Here is a 19,874-nt window from a genome sequence, read left to right on the forward strand (position 1 = left end):
CACTGACAGCTAGGAAATGAAATGACATCAAGTATTCAATGATTGCCCTCAATTAGCCTATGCAAAGCAAGAATTAATTACCAGCATTGAAAAAGCTCACCTTTGACTCCTCTCTCAAGATCTCACTTACACCGAGTGTTCCTCTGGTGTTATAAATGAAAGTCCAGTAGAGTTGATAACTTGCTTTTCCCTTAATATATTTTAATTGAAAGTAGTTTGTTTTTTCCTTTTTCTAGAATATGGCAGCTCAAACTTAATAAAAGAGGACTCCTGGTTGGTGTAAGATTTATATATAAATCTACATAGAGAAGTAGATATAGTTGCAGATATAGATGTACATCCATAGATCTATAGATATAGATACCGACACACGACTGACTAGGATTTACTGACCCAGAATGCAACAGACATTAGCAGTACCATTACACATATTAGCTTCGGAATTCTCAAGGCAGCAATTAAATGTATTAAAGTAAACCTATAAAATAATTTGATTACTATTCAGGGAAATAAATCATAAAAAGTAATGTCTCAATAGGTACAGATCCCATTTTTTGACATACTCTAACAAAAGCTGTATATCTTTTTCCCAAGCCAGTAATAAAATAAAACCAAATGAATCCCTAAAGCCATTCACTTAATGAAATAATTTTGTTAAGCAAACAATAAAAACCTCGTTGGCAACAAAGACATTGTGTCAGAGCACACAGGAACTCTGAATAAAAGGCTAGAATGTGATTCGCTGGGTCTGGGAGAGTTATCTGAGCAAATGGAAAGGCTTAACTTGGCTTAGCCAATATTGCTAGGAGGCATCAATCTTAGGTGAAAGAAGAGTTAGGAAATACAAAGAACTGCCAGAATATATGAGATAAAAGCCCAGAAAAGGGGAGAAAATAAGAAAGCAGGAAAGGGAGCTTGGGAGAGGAAATGAACATTGGCTTGAACACTTAAGTTTCACCCCCTGTGTGAGATCCTTTTATCTATGGTTTTGCGATGATGATAGAGCAAGGTACCAAGTAGGAAGCGAACACTGGGGTCAGAAGGGTGAACAATGAGCGATGTGTCATTTCTGGAAGACCACTGGGTTTAAACTCAGTCAGATGTGGGTTTAAGTCCCAATCTTCATCATTAGAATGTGAATAAGGAAACAAGATAGGAGTTAATGGGCAAATGTGCTTAACCATAACCGTAACTGTATTTACCCTGTGTAGCTGGCTATTATTTGGTAAAAGAATGCCCCAACTCCTACCCACCTCTACAGCCACTTGACATTTCTGAATGCCTACCAAGCAGTCAACAGGGAAGGGGATGGCTATGATGGTTTACCAGGAACAAGGTAAGCCTGAATGAAATGTTTTTAAGTCACGTTTAGTGGTACACACACAAAGACGGCAATGGACCTAGTAACTGTCTACCCTCTGGCAGTCTCTAAAGTTCCTCTAGTGAAGACAAGGGCAGAGGCACACATTCCAATTTCTTCCTGGCCTTCCAGGTGAATATATGTAACTGAACATAACTTGAAAAGATCAACCAATGAAATATACCAATGGATCCAGATTATCTTAGTGCATTACCCCAGTTTGACATCACAGTTCAAAAGGAAATACTTTGCATATTCTTCTGGAGACAGTTTAGTGAGGGCAAGAAAGAGAGTTGGTCTCTCGGTCTCAGCTTCTTCACCTGTAAAATGGAAATGTTCCCCAGGCATCTGGGTGGCTCAGTCGGTTAAATGTCCGACATCAGCTCAGATCATGACCTCAAAATTCATGGGTTCGAGGCCCACATCAGGTTCTGTGCTGACAGCTCGGAGCCTGGAGCCTGCTTCAGATTCTATGTCTTCCCCCTCTCTCTGCCCTTCCCATACTCATGCTCTGTCTCCCTCCATCTCTCAAAAGTGAATAAATGTTAAAAAAAAAAAAAAAAACTTTAACGAAATGTTCTCAGTGTCTATTTCAGGTTGTAGTTCCAGTGCTTTGATCTGTGTCTACAAATAGGGTGCAACACATATGAGCTATTATTGTTTTTATTAATATAATGAAATGCACTGTCCTAAACTGACAGATTACCTAGATTACATTCTTTAAAAATAGTTACCTATAAAAAGATGTTTGGGTGTTTCTCCAGGCCAGTGCTCCTTCAAATGGAGGAAAAAATGTACAAATGGAAAAAAAAAAAAAAAAAAGGTTTTAAGGGCAAGTGAAACTGAACTGTGTGTTTTCCAAAGGGGGTGTATTGTTTCTGGCTTCAGCCCTCCATGGCCAAGGCCCTCCATTTAAAAAAGCCCGATATTTGCCTACAAAAACAGTCAGCAAATAATGAGTCATGTAGCTGAATTCTGTGCCTTTTCAGAGAAATATTTTCTGACAGCAATATATCTCTGAGTAACTTTAAAATTCTGTTGAAACTGGTTTGTTTAGAGAATGTTAGCCAACTTCTGCCTTGGGTGTTAAGAATGAACCACTCCGTTTAAGCAGAGCAAGGCGGAGCTGACTGTTTTCGAATACAGTAATGTTGCAGTCTGCCTCAAAGTAAACAGAAATTGGCAATTTGAAAATGTCATCAACCCAGAGCTTTCAAAGGTGTTAAATATTTAACTGTAGCTAATAGACTGCAAAGTAATGCTTGCCTGGACAAATACATGTGCTTTTTATTTCTCCCCAATCACTCTTGGCATCTTTTTTTTTTTTTTTTTGTTAGCCTCACTCAGCTTTTCAGAAGCAGAGCAAGACCAAAGGCAGTGACAACAATGTGGTTCTAGAAAACTCTAAGTTTGGCTTGAGGACAATGCTTTAGAATCTAGGCCCTGGACCTGGGTTCAAGTCTCAGATATGAAACCTGAAACCTACGTGACTTTAAGCAAGTAGGCCTCTGTAGGCCCAGTGTTCTCCTCCGTAAAGTCTTGTGCATGATTTGAAAAAGTAATGAGAGAATGAACATTAAGTACTTAGCACAGCACCAAGGCACATAGTAAGCCCAGTAATTATTGGACATAAGTACAATAAGTGTCATTATCACAATTTGGCTGCATAGCAATGACTTGTCTATCTTGGGGACTTTGCTCCTTTTTCTCTTGGGATGCTTCTCCCTTGGACTTGGCATGGTGTCTTCTTTTTCAACCCTTCCTGCCTCAACTCAGAGGGCATCCCTCCCTTGGGCCTTGACTGGTCCTGATCTTTCTGGTTAAATCAGCCACTCCTCATTCCTCTGCCACCCTTACTCAACCCACCCCACCCTTACTCACCGCACCCCACCCCTAACCACCCCACCCCACCCCATCCCCTACTCACCCTACCCCACGCCATCCCCTACTCGCCCCACCCCCACCCCACCCCATCCCTTGTCTACCACATTACTCGACTACAACTGAAATCATCATCTTTTAAACCTGTTGAGAGTCTCTCCCCACTGTAGTGCAAGCTCGTTAAGGAAGTTTTTTCTGTCTTTTTCACCATAAATTCCCAGAGCCCACAACAGGGCATGATTCACTGGGGCTTCTAAATAGATGCTTATTGATGAACCAACTCCTCTGATGATTATGATGAGTGTACCTCCGTATTAACTTAGTTAATTTATGCATTAGGCTGTTCCTCAGAATACAACATTATATTATTAAAAAGGGTTCCTGTAAAAGTTAATCCATCATGCAAGTATTATAAATGGCTTTTACTAAATATAGCATCAAGTGTGTCATTACTGTCTGGGATTCTGGTAAAAGTAATATGCTAAGGAGAGCTGGGAGAAAAGTGTGTCCTATTAGCATAACTTATCTCCTGATCAAGTTAAAAGTATAAAGCGCTTTGTGGTAACTTCCCAAAATAATCCAGCACTCTTAACAATGGCTCTGAGAGTACGTGAGCTAGAAGAAAAGGTGGCCACTAACCCAGGAGTATCAGCAAGTGGTTACCAGAAGTCTTCTTCCTTACTCATGAGAAAACTTGAGCTTCAGTGAATGTTGAAGCACTGTCCCCTGGTCGCCTGGTATACACTGACTCTATTACTTAAGAATAGCACCTACAGGAAAAAATGACCCTGACTGGCAAGCTGGGTCTAGACTTGGAGGAACTAGAAATCAAACTGTCAAGATCCAGAGTTCAAACTGTGGTCTTCACAGTTCTGGGTGTCCCTGAATGCGGTGACTTTCCTTTCATGCCTCTGACATTCAATGGCAACCATGCCTACGGCTCTGTCAGAAACACTGGCTGCTATGGGGAAGGAGGCATCTAAGCCACAGCGCATCTGCTGACTCCTTGGTCTGGACTTATTGCCTTGTATTTGTGCTGTCAGCCACATGGCCAAAGGGATCTCTTCAGCACTATGGACTGCATGCTGGAAGGCCTCTGCCTGAAGAGAAGTCTTGAAGCTGATGGCTGACAAGCTGAGCTTCCCATCCTATACGTTTCTAACAAATCTAATGTCAGTATTGGCCAATGGCAGTTGTTACAGACTAAATGTGAGTAACCCTCTCAAATTCCTACGTTGCATCCTTAAGCTTGTGGGGTCATTGGGAGGTAGTTAGACCTAGTTATGGTCATGAAGGTCGGGCCTCTTTGATGGGATTCGTATCCTTGTAAGAAGAAGGGATAGGAAGTCACTCTCTTTGTCTTGTGAGATGACAGTGAGAAGACAGTCATCTGCAGACCATGGAAGGGGGTGATCACCAGGAATTGAGTCTGTGGCACCTTGACCTTTGGTTTTCCAGACTCCAGAACTCTAAGAAATATATTCCTGTTCTTTAAGCCACCCTGTCCTTGGTACTTTGTTATGGAAGCCAGAGCTAAAAGCAGTATTTTGAGACTCAGTCCTTAATAAAGTCTAATAAGAAGACACCCTGGTGAGGGAAACAGGGCAGGTAATGGTCTGATGGCTGTGGAAATCACAGATAATATTCCCCAAAGAGGTTGCCTAGTTCAAGGCCATAGACTGAGCCAATGAAAAGTAGGTGAGAAAATCATGAGAGAGAAGGTACTCTGGCTTCTGATTAGCTAACAAATTTGGCAAAGAGGCCATTTAGCAGTCCCCAGGAACCCTTCAGTCATACAGAAGGAAAGGACACATGGACTATTTTAAATCTGTTGAGAAGTTCTTGGCATATATAAGCTAAATAAAAGAAGTTGAACTGTATACATAAGCTAAGTAAACATACTAACTAGAGTGGTACTTTACTACTTTATCTTAAAATTATCTCCATTTCTTATTCTCTACTGGTTTTTTGGCTAAATTTTTCACACAAGAGCTTTCTTGGCAAGGATAAACAGTGTTCTATCTACCTACTACATATTGGAAGGAATTGAGGAAAAAATGTCCCACAATGTAAGCGATAGAGAATATAATCTCTGAATAGAAACAATTTCTTACATTTGACACGACTCCAACTTTTCCTACTGGTCTATTCATTCCTAAAGGCAGTGTGTCATCATAAAAAAAGTTGGAGGGAGGGAGCCAAGAAGTCCAGACTCTGGGTAAGCAGACCACTCATCAGAATGACACTGTGAATGGGTCACCTGTCTCTCAGCCTTTCAGAGACAGATCCTCATCTGAAGAATGGGTAGAAAAATGGGCCCAGCAAAGCCTGTGCAGGGCTGACATTTTGGAATTTGATTACTCCCTCTTCACACCCAAGCATCATTTTGTTTGCTTTGTCTTTTTTTTTTTTTTTTTGTCAATATAGACTATTACAGAGGTGTTGACCCAGACTTCTTTCTTCTTGTTTCTCTTCCTTCTGCTTCTACTGTCTTTTACTCTCCCCAAAGCACATCTTCTCTTACATCACTGCCCTCTCGAATGGTACCCCACTGCCCACCTCTACAAGTCCAACGTTAGACTTTCCAATTGAAGCCCTTCATTTCTGTACATGAAAATTCCATACTATGCATGTGCTACATATTATCTGAAAGATAGCAATGAAGAAGCAGGAAACATAGGGCTTTAGCTATGGCAAATCCAAAAGAGCCTTTTTAAGTGTATTGTACAACCTAGTCATCAATGACTCTTTTGGAAGATGGCGATAAAATGGGGTTTTCAACGACAGCCCTAAACCTAAGCAACACTGACATTTTTGTAAATAGAGAAAAAGTATCCAGAATAATGAGTCATCCTACAGTTATTCAGTGAGTTGACGTGATTATTTGTCTTTATCATTAGTGACATTTTATTTGTAGTTTAGGTGCTTCATTCTCAAAGTCCCCTAAACAAACACTGTAGAGAAGGAAACGCAATGAGCACCATATGCAAAAAGCATATTGTCAGATGTGTATGAATTACTTTAAAAATACGACTCAAGAGTCACTGCCCCAAGGAGAACTGTGGTTTTGGCAACTTGGATCTACCCACCAGCATCCTCATCTTTATCGCACTAAACAAGGTACAATAAACTCCAAAGTTTTATTATCAAGTCTAATCCAAGTTTGATCCCTGCCCCTCTTTAAAATGCATAAGGGTAGGGAACTTACACCATTTTCCTCAGCTGGTAGTTGAATATTGTGATGGGTTCTCCTCAGTCCTCCACAGCTCTTTCCTATCAACTGTAAATGGCATGTGGTTGACTTGTTAAAGTTATTTGTTTTCGTTGAAAAGGGTAAACAAACAAACAATGGGCTGCAGACCTCAGTGTGAACCAAGACACAGAACCTCTAATTCTGGGACTCCTCAAAGCCCACTAAGTTCTGTTCGACCCCTCATGAAATGAGATTGTAGTGTCCTCCCCATTGCAGGTGAGACATCAGACCTCATAGGAGGCATGAAGCCAAGAACTAGCCCACCCCCGCACCTTCAATTAGCCATGGAGGGAAAATGAGACTGTCATGTATAATTGAGAGGCTTGCTCTCTGGTTCTTCCTGCCATGGGAAGTCTTTCACTGAGGAAGAAAATGTGATCTAGTGCAGCACTCAGAGCTGGGAGTCTGTTGTCTTGGGTTGTGTTTCCAGTTAGTTCACTGACTTACTTCCTGACCTTGTATGTGACTTAATTTCCATCAAAGAGACTGAAACAACTTGCTTGTACGGACAGCAGGTTTGGTTATCAGCAGTCCGTAGGCAGATGCATTCGCGTTCACATAAAAGGACGAACAAAGACCACAGTGTCGGCGATCAAAACAGGTTGCTGAGATGGAGGTTAAGATGGCAAGGAGTACGGGGGGTGAGGTTAAAATGTGCATCATCATCTACCTAGAGGGCTGTGCTGTGGTTTGTGTTTCAACTGGTCAGCAAATTATAAACCCTCCTAATGATGAAAGCTGCTTATGTCAATGCCAAATTAGTCTGTAGCCCTTTTTGACCACGAAAGCACGTGGACAGAAAAGACTTATTTCCTAGAAGTGGGTCTTGGTTTAATAGTAATATCGAGCTTAAGAACTAGTTAAAGAATTTGGAAAGCCGACTTGTGCAGGCGAATTTCGAACAGCTATCGCTGAACCTTCGAACAGATATCTACTCAAAAAAAAAAAAAAAAAAAATCATCAGCATCCACAGAAGAATCCAGAAAGAAATGAGAAGATTCCCTCTCCTGCTGTGGCCGAGTGTGGAGAGAAGCCTTCTCAACCAGATGAACGTACAGAGCAGGCAAATCTCTCCAGGAGCCACTCCCTAAGTAGAGAGGGAGCAAATTCTGGCACGCTGGTCACAGGGCCCAGCTCGAAGAAGATGATATAAAACAGCTCAGTTCCTAAGCCTGAAGAGACGCTGGTATGTATCTGACCAACTGTCAGTGAGACCCCTCCTTCATCAGAGATTAGTATTTTAAGAAGGCAAGAAGGAAATACCTTTGGGCATTCAGGGAATTAATAGCTAATATTTAGTAAGCACTTAGAATTAGGCACTATATTAAGTGCCTTACATATTTTATCTCATGCAATTCTAAAATCAGTGTCATGCGATTACTGCATATATATAAATGTATATATACACACATACATTTACTCATGGAATAACTGAGCATCTCTAAAAATAAAAATAAAAACATCCATAAAGGTATAGATTTGTGAGAATTTTTTAAAGACTAATTAGGACTGAAAAACAGATAGTAGATAGGTGGGCTTGGTTTGGGCTCTGGTCTTTGTCCCTAAAAAGGGCGACCAACTATCCCTATTTGCTCAGGAATGTCCGGTTTTAGCATGCAGCCCATGATGACACAATGGTGGGTTTATCCCCTCTCCCTAAAGTTGAGCAGTTCTCAGCTACTGACTCCATAAATACATAAATCAAAGCCCCAGAAGATCTGGGGTACAGATGAAGCATCTTTTGCTTCTCAGGGGATGCTTAATGCATACCAACGTCGGAAAATACTGACTTCCCCACTTAGAGCACATAGGTGCAGTGCAAATGCGCCTTCCCGGGTCGGCACCGATTTAGAGATTGTGTGTGCATGCCAACTTCTCTGCCTTTAACCCAACTCCTTTCCAGTGGAGGTGCCAAACCACACCCCAAATAACCACAGCATAAGAGCAAAGAAAATAAAAGTGAAAAGGGACAAGAGATAAATGCTAATGGGAAACTAAGAAGGTGTCAGGGTGGAGGCTTAAGGCTGGGAAACAGGTATGAGAGGAAGGGGAGTGAGAGACGAAAAGAATGCCAGAGGTTGGGGAGCAGGAAGTGGCAGAGAAGGGGATCCTCCCTGACCCTGAGCATCCGAGCTCCCTGAGACCACTGCCACACTCCAAGACTCCTGATTCACCAAAGTCAGCACGCTCCTCACAGCTTGCCTTCCTCTCTACCCTGGATCACTTTGCCAGCTATTTCATACGACTAAAGAAACGGGGTTGACTTCAGAAAGCATAGCACATTCCGTTTAGGGAAAATGTACATTCCTTCATACTAGAAAGCTGGGGTCACCTTTGGTAAGAAGTATATATTCCTTTGCTCTGTCTTTTCTGAGAAGAAATTTTCCTTCTGTTCTCACATGGCCATTGAAGAAACAAAGACTACCATATTTAGTGGCAGAAAAAAGGGCAGGCTTTTTGGAAAATATTGACTTAGAAAACCTTATCCTTGAGAAAAAGATTGGAGTGGAACGAGCCAATGAAAAATTCCCACTGAGATTTATAGGATTTAGAAACATTTTTCCTTTTTCGCTGATGTTCACATGTCCCTTTAAGTTGACATAGAGCATTAAATCCATGCTAATTTTAGCTAGCTACTATGTTTTTGGAAATTAGGGTTGAAATCCAACTTTTGTAGTGGGAAACAGTAATCCGATGAAGCTGCCGGGTCTGAATCTGTTAAAAGAGCAGCCTTTCCTTAAAGAAACTGAGAAAGAAGAAAGAAAGAAAGAAAGAAAGAAAAGAAAGAAAGAAAGAAAGAAAGAAAGAAAGAAAAAGAAAGAAAGAAAGAAAGAAAGAAAGAAAGAAAGAAAGAAAGAAAAGAAAAGAAAAGAAAAGAAAAGAAAAGAAAAGAAAAGAAAAGAAAAGAAAGAAAGAAAGGAAAGAAAGGAAAGAAAGGAAAGAAAGAAAGAACGAACGAACGAACGGAAACATTGCAGAGAACAACCCAAAGATGATTGAAGACTGAATACTTTACCATGAATGTGTACTTTTTTCAAATTAAGTTAAAATAAAAAGAATGGATTAAAGAATACAGTTCTTATTAGTAACCTACAGAGCCCAGCTTTTCTCCCGCAAACCAATTCCTCTATGAAGAATGTCTTGATGGCCGTAACTATACATTCCCATTCTTTTCCTATTTCTCTTTCAGCATTTCCTTTACTCTGCTCTGCCTCATTGTCATTTTTTTAAGTTTGTTTATTTATTTATTTATTTACTTATTTACTTATTGAGAGAGAGAGAGAGAGCTCACAAGAGTCAGGCAATGGCAGATACAGAGAGAGAGAAAATGCCAAGCAGGCTCTGTGCTGTCAATGCAGGCCCAATGTGGAGCTCAGTCCTATAAACTGTGAGATCATGACCTGAGCCAAAGTCAAATACTTAACCAACTGAGACACCCAGGTGTCCTGCCTCACTGTAATTTTTACACATACTTTCTTTTCTAGATAAAATTGCTCTGAGGACACAGGAGATATTTCTTTCCTTCATTCATTACTTCATTCAACCGATATTTACCGAGTGCCTGGTATGGCTCAGGCTCAGATCTGGAGCCTGAGATCCAATGGTGAATGAAAATATAGTCACTAGAGTATATTTACAGCTGGGCGGAGAGGACTGAGAAGCAAACAAGAAATCTGGATGACAACTATACATGCCAAGGAACAGATAAGCTTAATTACGGAGCTGCTCTTAAATGGTCAAGGAAGGATTCTCAGGGCATATGACACTAAGCAGAGTCATTTGCTCTGCAGGTTGGTAGCGGTTAGCCAAGCACTAATGGGTGGGAAGACCTGGGCCAGCCACAGACAGGGTGTAAGTCAGAGAAGCAGTGTTGCAGTCAAGGCATGGGTAGGTCCTGAGCTCCTGGTGTCCAGTATGCACAGGATTCTGCTCCTAGAGCAGCATGCACTCAACAACATAAATTGAGTGAAACTAATACAAGTCCACCTAGATCAAAGTATATGTGAAGAAATGTAATATCCTTCAGATATTTTTAAGGGCTCTAATCACTCTTCATTTTATCCCCCCTCCTTTTTTATCTAGTCCTTGTTACTTAAGAGCTTAGGAAGACAAATCAATGAAGAAAAAAGCTTACTCAATTTTTGCTTGAAGATGAGTTACATTTGTTTAACAACAGAAATCCGAAGGACATCAGATGTTTCCTCATCTGTGTTCTGTGCATGCATGAGTTGAAAGTTGGAATAAACATTTTTTAAGCTCAGCAAATTTTCCCCTCTAAGTTGGCCAGATGTTCTGGCTGAACACTAAGCTGGTGGTTAGTAATCAGGCCCTTCTTTGATGGTAATCAGTTTTTACTGATCAGGGAAAGAGTGTTTCCAATAATTCTCCCTTCATTTGTGAAACAGAGGATACACTTAATTTGCATCAGCTATACATTGGAGCAAGCGTTTGCCATTTGCTTGTAAAAATAAAGCCTCAACAGCTATTCCACAAACGAGTGAAATGAGATTATTTTAGCTACAGAATCCAACTAATTTTGATTGATGATGTTTTTCTGACTGATAAGAATTCCAAAAATATTTTTACTCTGAAGCAATATACAAGTACAAACTAAGAAAAAAAAAAGTGACTCAGAACACTGAAAGAAATACACTCCCAAGTTACATTTTCCCTGTTTTAAGATTCCTTAGTATAGAACTGCAGCTCATTTTGCTTTATTTCTTTCAACAAAATATAATTTTCTCGTGGAGTACTTGTTGCTTTTCCACGGTGCATTAAATAGAAACCTTAAGTCCAAATACAGCTGTTGCTGCTCTGATAAGCAGCTAAAATTATCTCAAAACGGACTACCTTCATTATGGCACATCTCTTTTCAGGCAGTAGCTTCTCAGTCATATAATGTTTAGCATACTGATTATTAAAAAAGGAGCAATTATGTCCCAAAGGATTAATGTTCAAAAAAGGATATCAATGCTAGTTCTAGGGAGCTAAGCCCAAGCACTGTCAAACGAGCCCAATGTCACCACCACGGAGTTAAAAATAGTGCATTCTGCAGCACTGCATTTTATTTTTGAATCCATCAGGGGTGTCTCCGGAGCTAAAAATGAGTGACCCAAAGCAAGCTGATCTTTTCCCACCAGTAACAATTATATTTATTTCATCTTAAGCCAAGTTTAAGGAGGTATGTGCTTTACTTCATGAGAATGAAGCCAGTCAAAGGAAACATTGTTTTACAAGACTGTGTTAGCAAGCTGTCCAAAAACAGTGTTTCTTTTGTAAAAAGTCTAATGACAAACACCTCAATATTTTTAATTGTGATTTGGGGAAGTGCCTGGGTAGCTCAGTCAGTTAAGTGTCCGACTGCAGCTCAGATCATGATCTCATGGTTCGTGGGTTCAAGGCCGTCATCAGGCTCTGTGCTGACAGCCAGCTCATAGCCTGGAGCCTGCTTCAGACTGTGTGTCTCCCTCTCTTTCTGACCCTCCCCTACTCACACGGTCTCTCTCTAGCGCTCTCTCTCAGAAATAAATAAAACATTAAAAAAATTTAATTATGATTTGGTGATGAAATGTTTACAGTATCTCCTTGCCTCATCTTTTCTTCTCCTTCCCCAAATTCAAGTTCATTTAAAATAATTTTCCTTGTGCATAATGCAATATACTATAAAATAATTTTTATTTAGTGAAATGGTTTAATCCGACATTTTTAACAAAGGAAATGTTTCAGACCTCCTTGCCAAGCACACATGCAAAATCCATTATCAATAGCACTATGCCCTACACATATGTCCCAATTCTCCGTTTACTGCCACAGATTTCCTTCTATTTTTGTTTAATTTTCACTGAAAAAAAGACAAAATATTTTGATTTGAATGATCCACTTTTGCTAAATGATGGCCTGCAAGCAGTTGTTACAAACTTAAGAGCTCGTAGAAACAGAAATCCTATACAGGAACATAAACAACTTAGAACACAGCCTTTTCACTCTCACAAATTGAACTTGGACCGTGCCAAAATCTTCAAACACCCATGGTATGATTTGAGTGAGTTATCAAAAGTTCACATCAGGTGCCATGTTGCAGTCACTTATGGCTCATTTGTCATTGAGCTGATGCTGTATGTACTCCCAAAGGTGACAGGGTTGCATCTGGGCTGAGAGGCTGAGTTTCACAAATGTCCCCTTTTTTTTCATCATATCAAAAAGTTAACTCGCAGGAAAAGTGATACAACTTAAGAACAGCAAGCACTGCATTATTCTTGGAGGTGCAGGCCCTTTCCATAAACTAAAAATTCTTTCAACAGGGATAATAGTGATGATTTTACATTTAAGAGATCAGCACTAAAATCAGATTAAGACACCTCTGAGATTCATTAATTGTTCTATATGTCTAGATCTCTAGGGTACCTTATAATTGTTAAACGAGACTATAATTACCCCCAAAAGATTAACCTTCACTAAGAAGTAATGCATGTAATCTGAGGCAATATATTAATTCAGTGGTTAAGCTTTGCCTCCTTACTATGATTCTATCTTCTAGAACATGTGAGTTAAAATGTATATTATGCTCATCTCACTTTTGTAAAAAGTATACAACCTAAATAACACACACTAACGTAATGGGAATAAAACTGACATCCTTGTATACACTATTTGAAAAATTCTTAAATGTCTTTAACTGCTTTCAATTCATCTGCAACTGTGATATATGGTTACACGAATTTGTATGCATGGCGATTTCCAATACTTAAAAATGAGTAAGTTGCTCTTCAACAGAACATATGGACTTCATGATACACAATGTTATTTATTTTTTATACAGCTTCATGAAACAGATAATGGTCAATAGCCTATGAAAACATCAATCTTTTCCAACTACATAGACATCAAGATACATCTCATGAGAGTTATGGAACCAACCACTAATCACTCCTTTTTTTTTTTATCTCCAACTAACTTTTTACTAAAGGACTTGATTCTAATCTTCCAAGATTATCTATATCATCTATATCTATATATAAATATATAGATTTTTTTTCTTTTAGTCTTTTGACTTTGGCCTTGAACATCTATTCCTTCTATTAACCCTACACAATCTGTTAACTTACACTTGTCAAAAATCTGTTTATAGCTGGCCTCTATTATGCATGCATGTCTTTCTTCTCACAATTTTTTTCTAAAAACTTATTTTATTTTTATTATTTTTTAAGAGAGAGAGACAGAGAGTGAGAGTGCACAGGGGAAGGGCAGAGAATGAGGGAGAGAGAGAATCCCAAGAAGGTGCCATGCCCAATGCAGAACCCGATGCGGGGCTTGATCTCAAAACTTTGAGATCATGACCTGAACCGAAATCAAGAGTCGGATTTGACTGACAGCCACCCAGGTGCCCCTAGCCATTTTATTTTTAAGTAATTTGTACACCCAACATGGGGCTTGAACTCACAACCCTGAGATCAAGAGTCACATGCTCTACCGACTGAGCCAGTCAGGCACTACTCCTCCCAAACACTATTAACATGTAAAAAAAAAAAAAAAAAATGCTATAACCAACACCTCAGAGAGTCTCAAATTTTGTTGGTTCATCAGTGGTGCTAACTAATATATCCCTAGTAGATGTGAATCAGGTCCTCTACTGTGTTTAGAGCTAGCAAAGTCCATTTTAAAAACTAAGTCACATAAATTATTTAAAAAGGAATATTAAAAACTAGGCAAGATCAAATATAACAAAATATAATAATCATATGACATCTTAAAGCTGCAGTTTATTGTTTCATATAACAAAGGTAGTGTTTTGTAAAACCAAAAGGTTTTGATTTGTTGAGGAGAGGGAGAATATTTGTAGCCAAAGGGTCTGCTATGTATTAAGGCTTGGCAGTTTGGGACTGAAAACCAAATGAGAAGCCATTATGGTTGAAAAGCAAAAGAGGCTCGCTTGCCTTCAGGTGAATAGGTGACTGGCCAGGGGGAAATCTACTAAGATAACTGTAAAGGGAAGAGATACCACCTATGAGGCAAGTACAATAACCCTGATGAACAATGGTATGGTCATTGCTTACTGCCATTACATTTAACTAAACCCTTAGAATGGATGTGGCAGAAGTTCATGGCACAAGATAAAGGAAAAAGTCTTGCAGGATTCAGTAATGGGCTAGATAAGAAAGGGTAAAGGAGATGAAGACTTGGGCAATTATTCCAAAATGTCAAATCTTCTTGGGGAGAAAGCAGGTACTCTGCAAGAATGCTAGCATAGTAACATGGTACTGGGGAAAGGTAGGTAACTGATGGAATTTGTAATTCACAAAATTCATGAATTCTGTTTGCTAGATATTTAATTTTTTTTTAATATTTTTATTTATTTCTAGGAGAGAGAGAGAGAGAGAGGCAGCGTGAGCAGGGGAGGGTCAGAGAGAGAGAGGGAGATACAGACTCCGAAATAGACTCCAGGCTCTGAGCTGGCAGTCAGCACAGAGCCCAACACGGGGCTCGAACCCATGAACCGCGAGATCATTACCTAAGCGAAAGTCGGACGCTTAACCGACTAAGCCACCCAGGCGCCCCACTAGATATTTAATTTTAGAAATCGCAAGATGTCTCATCTGAGATATTCTCTGGGACATTAGGGGACTTTGGAGAAACAGATGCCCAGGATTTCTTTGCACACTTGATTTGAAACCTGTGTCATGTAGAAAACGTTGATTATCGAGAGCTCTTTACACAACATCTGATTGTGGTGGAAATCTCCTCCGTGAAAGAGCAGGTGCAAGATATCAACTGGGGGGTTCCCCAAGGTTCTGCCGTATTGGAAGGCAGTGGCCTCGAATCATTCCTGAACCTCATTGAGATGACTCCATCTTTAAAGAAGAACCACCTCTTAACTTTACTGTTCTATCTTCAGCTGTGTGATGCGTGACTGGTGAAGTCATGCCACTCTTTGAAGAATCCAGGAGTCCAGCTGTCATGATCATAAAGCCTTTGTGCTTCCCAATAAGTGAACTTGCATCACTAGGAAGCAACCTGCTTCTAATGACCTTCAAAGTGCCTAGATCATGTTGGCATTTAGGACCAGTGGCAAATTACAGAAGTAATCAATATCATAGTAAAACTGTCTAGTCCCGGTCTATCAGAGTGACTCTAAATTAATAGTTGTTCTTTATTGATTATCCTATCATGAAAATGGAGAATTTGGGAAATAACTGACTGCCTCAGTTCCAGTCAAGTTATTGAGAAATGAAAAGTATGAAGTACCCCAGCTAACTGGGCCTCCAATATCAATCTGTTCCAAGGTGCAGTCTATTACTCATAGCTTGTCAGTCTTACCTCAGCTGAAGGATTTATGCAATGTCTGCTTGGCACAGGGGCAATCTACCATAATTACCTACACTCAGAATTGCTCTCAAATAGCACAAATGGTGGGTGACAGTTATGAATCACAATTAGTGTGGTCGCCAATCATGCAATGAGTAAATTGATCTGCATTTTATCTGTATACCAGCAGATCAGGACCTGACTCAGAACGAGAATATGGATTTATCCATAAATGCTGGTTAGGTCACTTTCACATTTGCATAATATTTTTGAAAATTCTTGTTTTCTTTCCTTAGAGGTGACAGCTAAGTCAAGCATAACCTTTTATTTTAAAATTCTCTGCCAGTCCATACATTTCCCTCTAGCCTTGGAGGCTTTCTTCTCCTCTGGCTGCATGCTATTCGAGGCCCTTCCACAGGCACGTTCACATCTCCTTTCTGGGCAGATACTTCGTGTCCCCAGAGCCTTGCTGTTACTCTGACCACAGGTCAAGAAGCATTTATCGACTCAGATCATCAGTCGTAACTCTGACCAAAGGTTCCTGAGAGAATAGTCGTTTTGCTTCCAAAAGCAGACACCGGGAAAAATAAGATCAACAAAATTCCCTGGCCTTGAAAGGCTGTAGGATTTCACGAGCGTCTTAGACTGTTTCTAATTTCTAAGGACGACGGGAAAAATCTCAAACTTGTCACTGTTCGGCTACTCTAAGAATAATACACTTTTGTCTTTAATAAGTAGAGCAGGGGAACGGGGGAGGGGAAGGAAGACTGAACTGTCTTAAGCACGACCCAGAGGCCACAGGAATAACCTTTCAGCAAATTGAAGATGTGCCTCTGAGTGCTAGTTTATAATCTGTCTATATTAAAGAATTAACTTTGAAGCTCTTTGCTCATAGACTACATAGCAGAGTGCATGTCCCTCCCAATCAATATTTGTTATATTTTACACTAAAAGAAAATTAAACTGCTTTATAAAATCAGAGTCTATAAACCAGTGTCTAAGATAAAGTTACTTACTGACAATTTTACTGCCGCATGCTTTGCAACTGCCTCCAAACTCATAATTTTCAAAAGAAACAGAGGGAAGAAAACAAGAAGGCAGGAGGAAAGAAAAAAAGAGGTTAATGGATCTGAAATATAAATTCCAAACATTTAAAACAACTTTTTCTTAACTTTACAGAGCGTAGTAACGCTCACATATCGAAGACTGATCCCATGCCATAAACATAAATGCTGTGGACATGAAAGAAATCTTACTTTGTCTTTGAAATGATCATATCCTATGTGAAGAAGCACTTAAGAACAATAGCAACAATTTACATATTTTAGTGCTTTTCATTTCAGTGTTTTTTCATGGTGCTTTGCAAACATTAAAGGATGCCAAGCAATTTAAACTCAAAAGCATATGTAACTAGAGTAACAGAAATGCAGGTCTTAAATCCAGTGAGGAAATGAACATGCAATCATTTGCTGGAATTTCGAGGTGAATGCAGGAGAAAGTCTATCAGAAGTTGACGTATTAATTTACTTCAGTATCCGTCTATACAGCATATTTTACTGAGGAATGAATCTTTGCAGGAGCAGCCTTGTTGAAAATACGACTGATGTGGCCTTTCTTTTTTCAGCTGTTTTGAGGTATAATCAACAAATTAAACTGTAAGATATTTAAAGTGTACAGTGTGAGGACTTGATACACATCCTCTTTGTAGACGGATTCCCATCACCAAGGGAATTAACATATCCACAATTTATGGATATAAATATCCACATATTTAACTTTTGCATGTGTGTGTGAGAGAACACTTATGTTCTACATTTTTACCAAATTTCAATTCTATAATATAGTAGTATGAAGTGTAGTCACCATGTTATAAGTCATACATAATATCTAAAAAAATATGCCACAGCCTTTTTAGGAATTTAGGTCTAGGGGCAAAGCTAGGCCTTCCTCTGCCCACAGTCCACCCCCTGTGCTCTAGGCAGCTCGTGTTCAGAATGACCTTTCAGAACTCCGAAGCTACCAGTTGCCTGAGAACAAGCCAGGTTCACAGAGGATGAATTCCCATAAAGTTTTTTATTTTCCCCCTAGCTTATCACTAAGACAAGTCTTCCCTTGATCAAGAAGGGAGAGAACTTCCATCAGCCTCTTGTTACCTCCTGGTAATCATAGGGTATAATTCACGCTTACGAGATGCCTTTTGAGTCTCCTCCAACCCCAAGAGGAAGTGTAGTATGGTGGTCAAAAGCAAGAACTTTTCAGTCAGTGACTTGGTCCCACTTTTGACCATGCTGCTTCTGGCTATTTGTTACTTGATATCTCTAAGCCTCAGCATTTCATGAATCAAATGGAAGTGATGCCATCTATTTCTAAGGGTTCTGTAAAGTTAATGTGATTAATACCCATGTAATAGTTCTTCCACTGCCTGGGCCATAAAGGATCTGAATAGATGCCTGCCATTATTAAATGTTATCCCAGCCTCTTTCCCCTTGTATCTCTCTGTCAAGCTGGAGGAGGGATTGATACTCAAGGAGGATATTCATCACCTGTAACACTTGTCATCTGTTACTTCTATACTTGAGGCATGTTCCTTGATGATAGAGTCAATATTTTATTAGTGGAGAAATGATCCTGAAATCAGAAAATATGGACTTCTAGATTTGCCCCCCTAGTAACAGCTGACTTGCATGCCACAAAGGAATTTACAGTTGGTTTGGGATGAGTTAGTTGAACTCTATCACTTTATCTAAATGATAACTAAAAATTATGATTTCACTTTTTTAATACCCTTTGTTCAATAGAAGAAAATTCCAGAAATGAGATTTTTTAAAGGAAAATATCAGGTTTAGTTCAAACCAGGATTTTCTTTGTAGGTCTGCCACTGAGATTAAAAGTCAAAGTCATTATTGCTATATTACCAGGTCTGATGTAAGGCAAGTTATAGCCATAGGAAAGCAAGAAGTTACATTGATTTTGTAGCACTGATATAAAGTATTTCTTATAAGTCCACAGCATATCCTAACTGCCTGCTAACATAATCGTTTATTCTGATGCAAACTTTAAGCATTCTTTCCATGTTAACTGAGAGTAACAGTTATTAACGAGAGTTCCCAGAAACATTAGATAATAGGTCCTTCAACAATGACATTGGAACCACCGTGAGATACACTTCACTAGTCAGTTTACTTCAAAACACAGCTACTATGTGCCCCATGTAATTCAACTAGAGATACCCATGGCAACAACAGTGAATAAAACTTGTTCAGTCTAGAAACGGAGACAAGCTTAAAAATGGACCTATGAAATAGCTTGTGAAGTGTTATTTTGGGCATGTGTACAATGTCCAATGTGTACTGAGCATTACTGCAAAGAGGGCATGATCGTTTCTCTGGGAGGTAAGATCAACCTAAAACTTATCTCCCAGAGGAGTAGATACTTGATCTGGATCTTGCAGATCGGTGATAGGAGGTCGTGTAAATTCAGGATGGTGGTTACTGTAGACTGGAGAGACAATAGAGAAAGAAAATGTGACAAAAGAAGAGAAACACTCCATGTTTCAAAAAGTCTGGATTTTAGGGCTCAGAGATAGAAGAAGAAAGAAGTAGAATAGGGCCTGAGACTGGAAAGAAACACAGGACGTAGATCATAGAGAGACCCACATTAAAAATTAAATGCACACACAAGCACACGGGAAATGAGAAAATGATGACACAATTAGGAAATGCCAGTAGGTTAAAAAGAAGTGAAGTCAACATTAGCACTGCACCGACAGCCGACTCAGTGCTTACCTTCCACAGACTTGATGAGCAAGGGCAGGTCTTCTCAGGGAGCCCCTTTCATGCTCGGGGGAAAGGAATAAAATACAATCTTTGGCATTCTTTTTTTTTTAATAATTATTTTTTTTCATGTTTATTTATTTTGAGAGAGAGCATAGGTGTGTGTTCAGAGCATAGGGAGGGACAGAGAGAGAATCTCAAACAATCTCCGTGCCACCAGCGCAAAGCTGGATGAGGGGCTTGATCCCAGGGACCCCAAGCCCAACCCCTGAGCTGAAACCAAGAGTCAGATGCTTAACCAGTT

The 19,874-nt window shown here is 39.7% G+C and overlaps 1 protein-coding gene and 1 non-coding gene across 2 annotated transcripts in view; both read right to left on the reverse strand.

The window, feature by feature from the left end:
- The window catches only part of LOC120220520 (glypican-6-like), a gene marked incomplete at its 3' end in the record, with an annotated part of 566,313 nt that overhangs the window by 55,671 nt on the left and 490,768 nt on the right, over positions 1-19,874 (reverse strand). The window lies entirely within an intron of this gene.
- Positions 13,911-13,983, reverse strand: TRNAK-CUU. Its single transcript has one exon. It is a non-coding gene; the product is annotated as a tRNA-Lys (tRNA).

The sequence above is a fragment of the Hyaena hyaena genome, unplaced genomic scaffold, assembly GCF_003009895.1.
Source record: "Hyaena hyaena isolate Hyena2069 unplaced genomic scaffold, ASM300989v1 scaffold_703, whole genome shotgun sequence".
Taxonomy (NCBI): domain Eukaryota; kingdom Metazoa; phylum Chordata; class Mammalia; order Carnivora; family Hyaenidae; genus Hyaena; species Hyaena hyaena.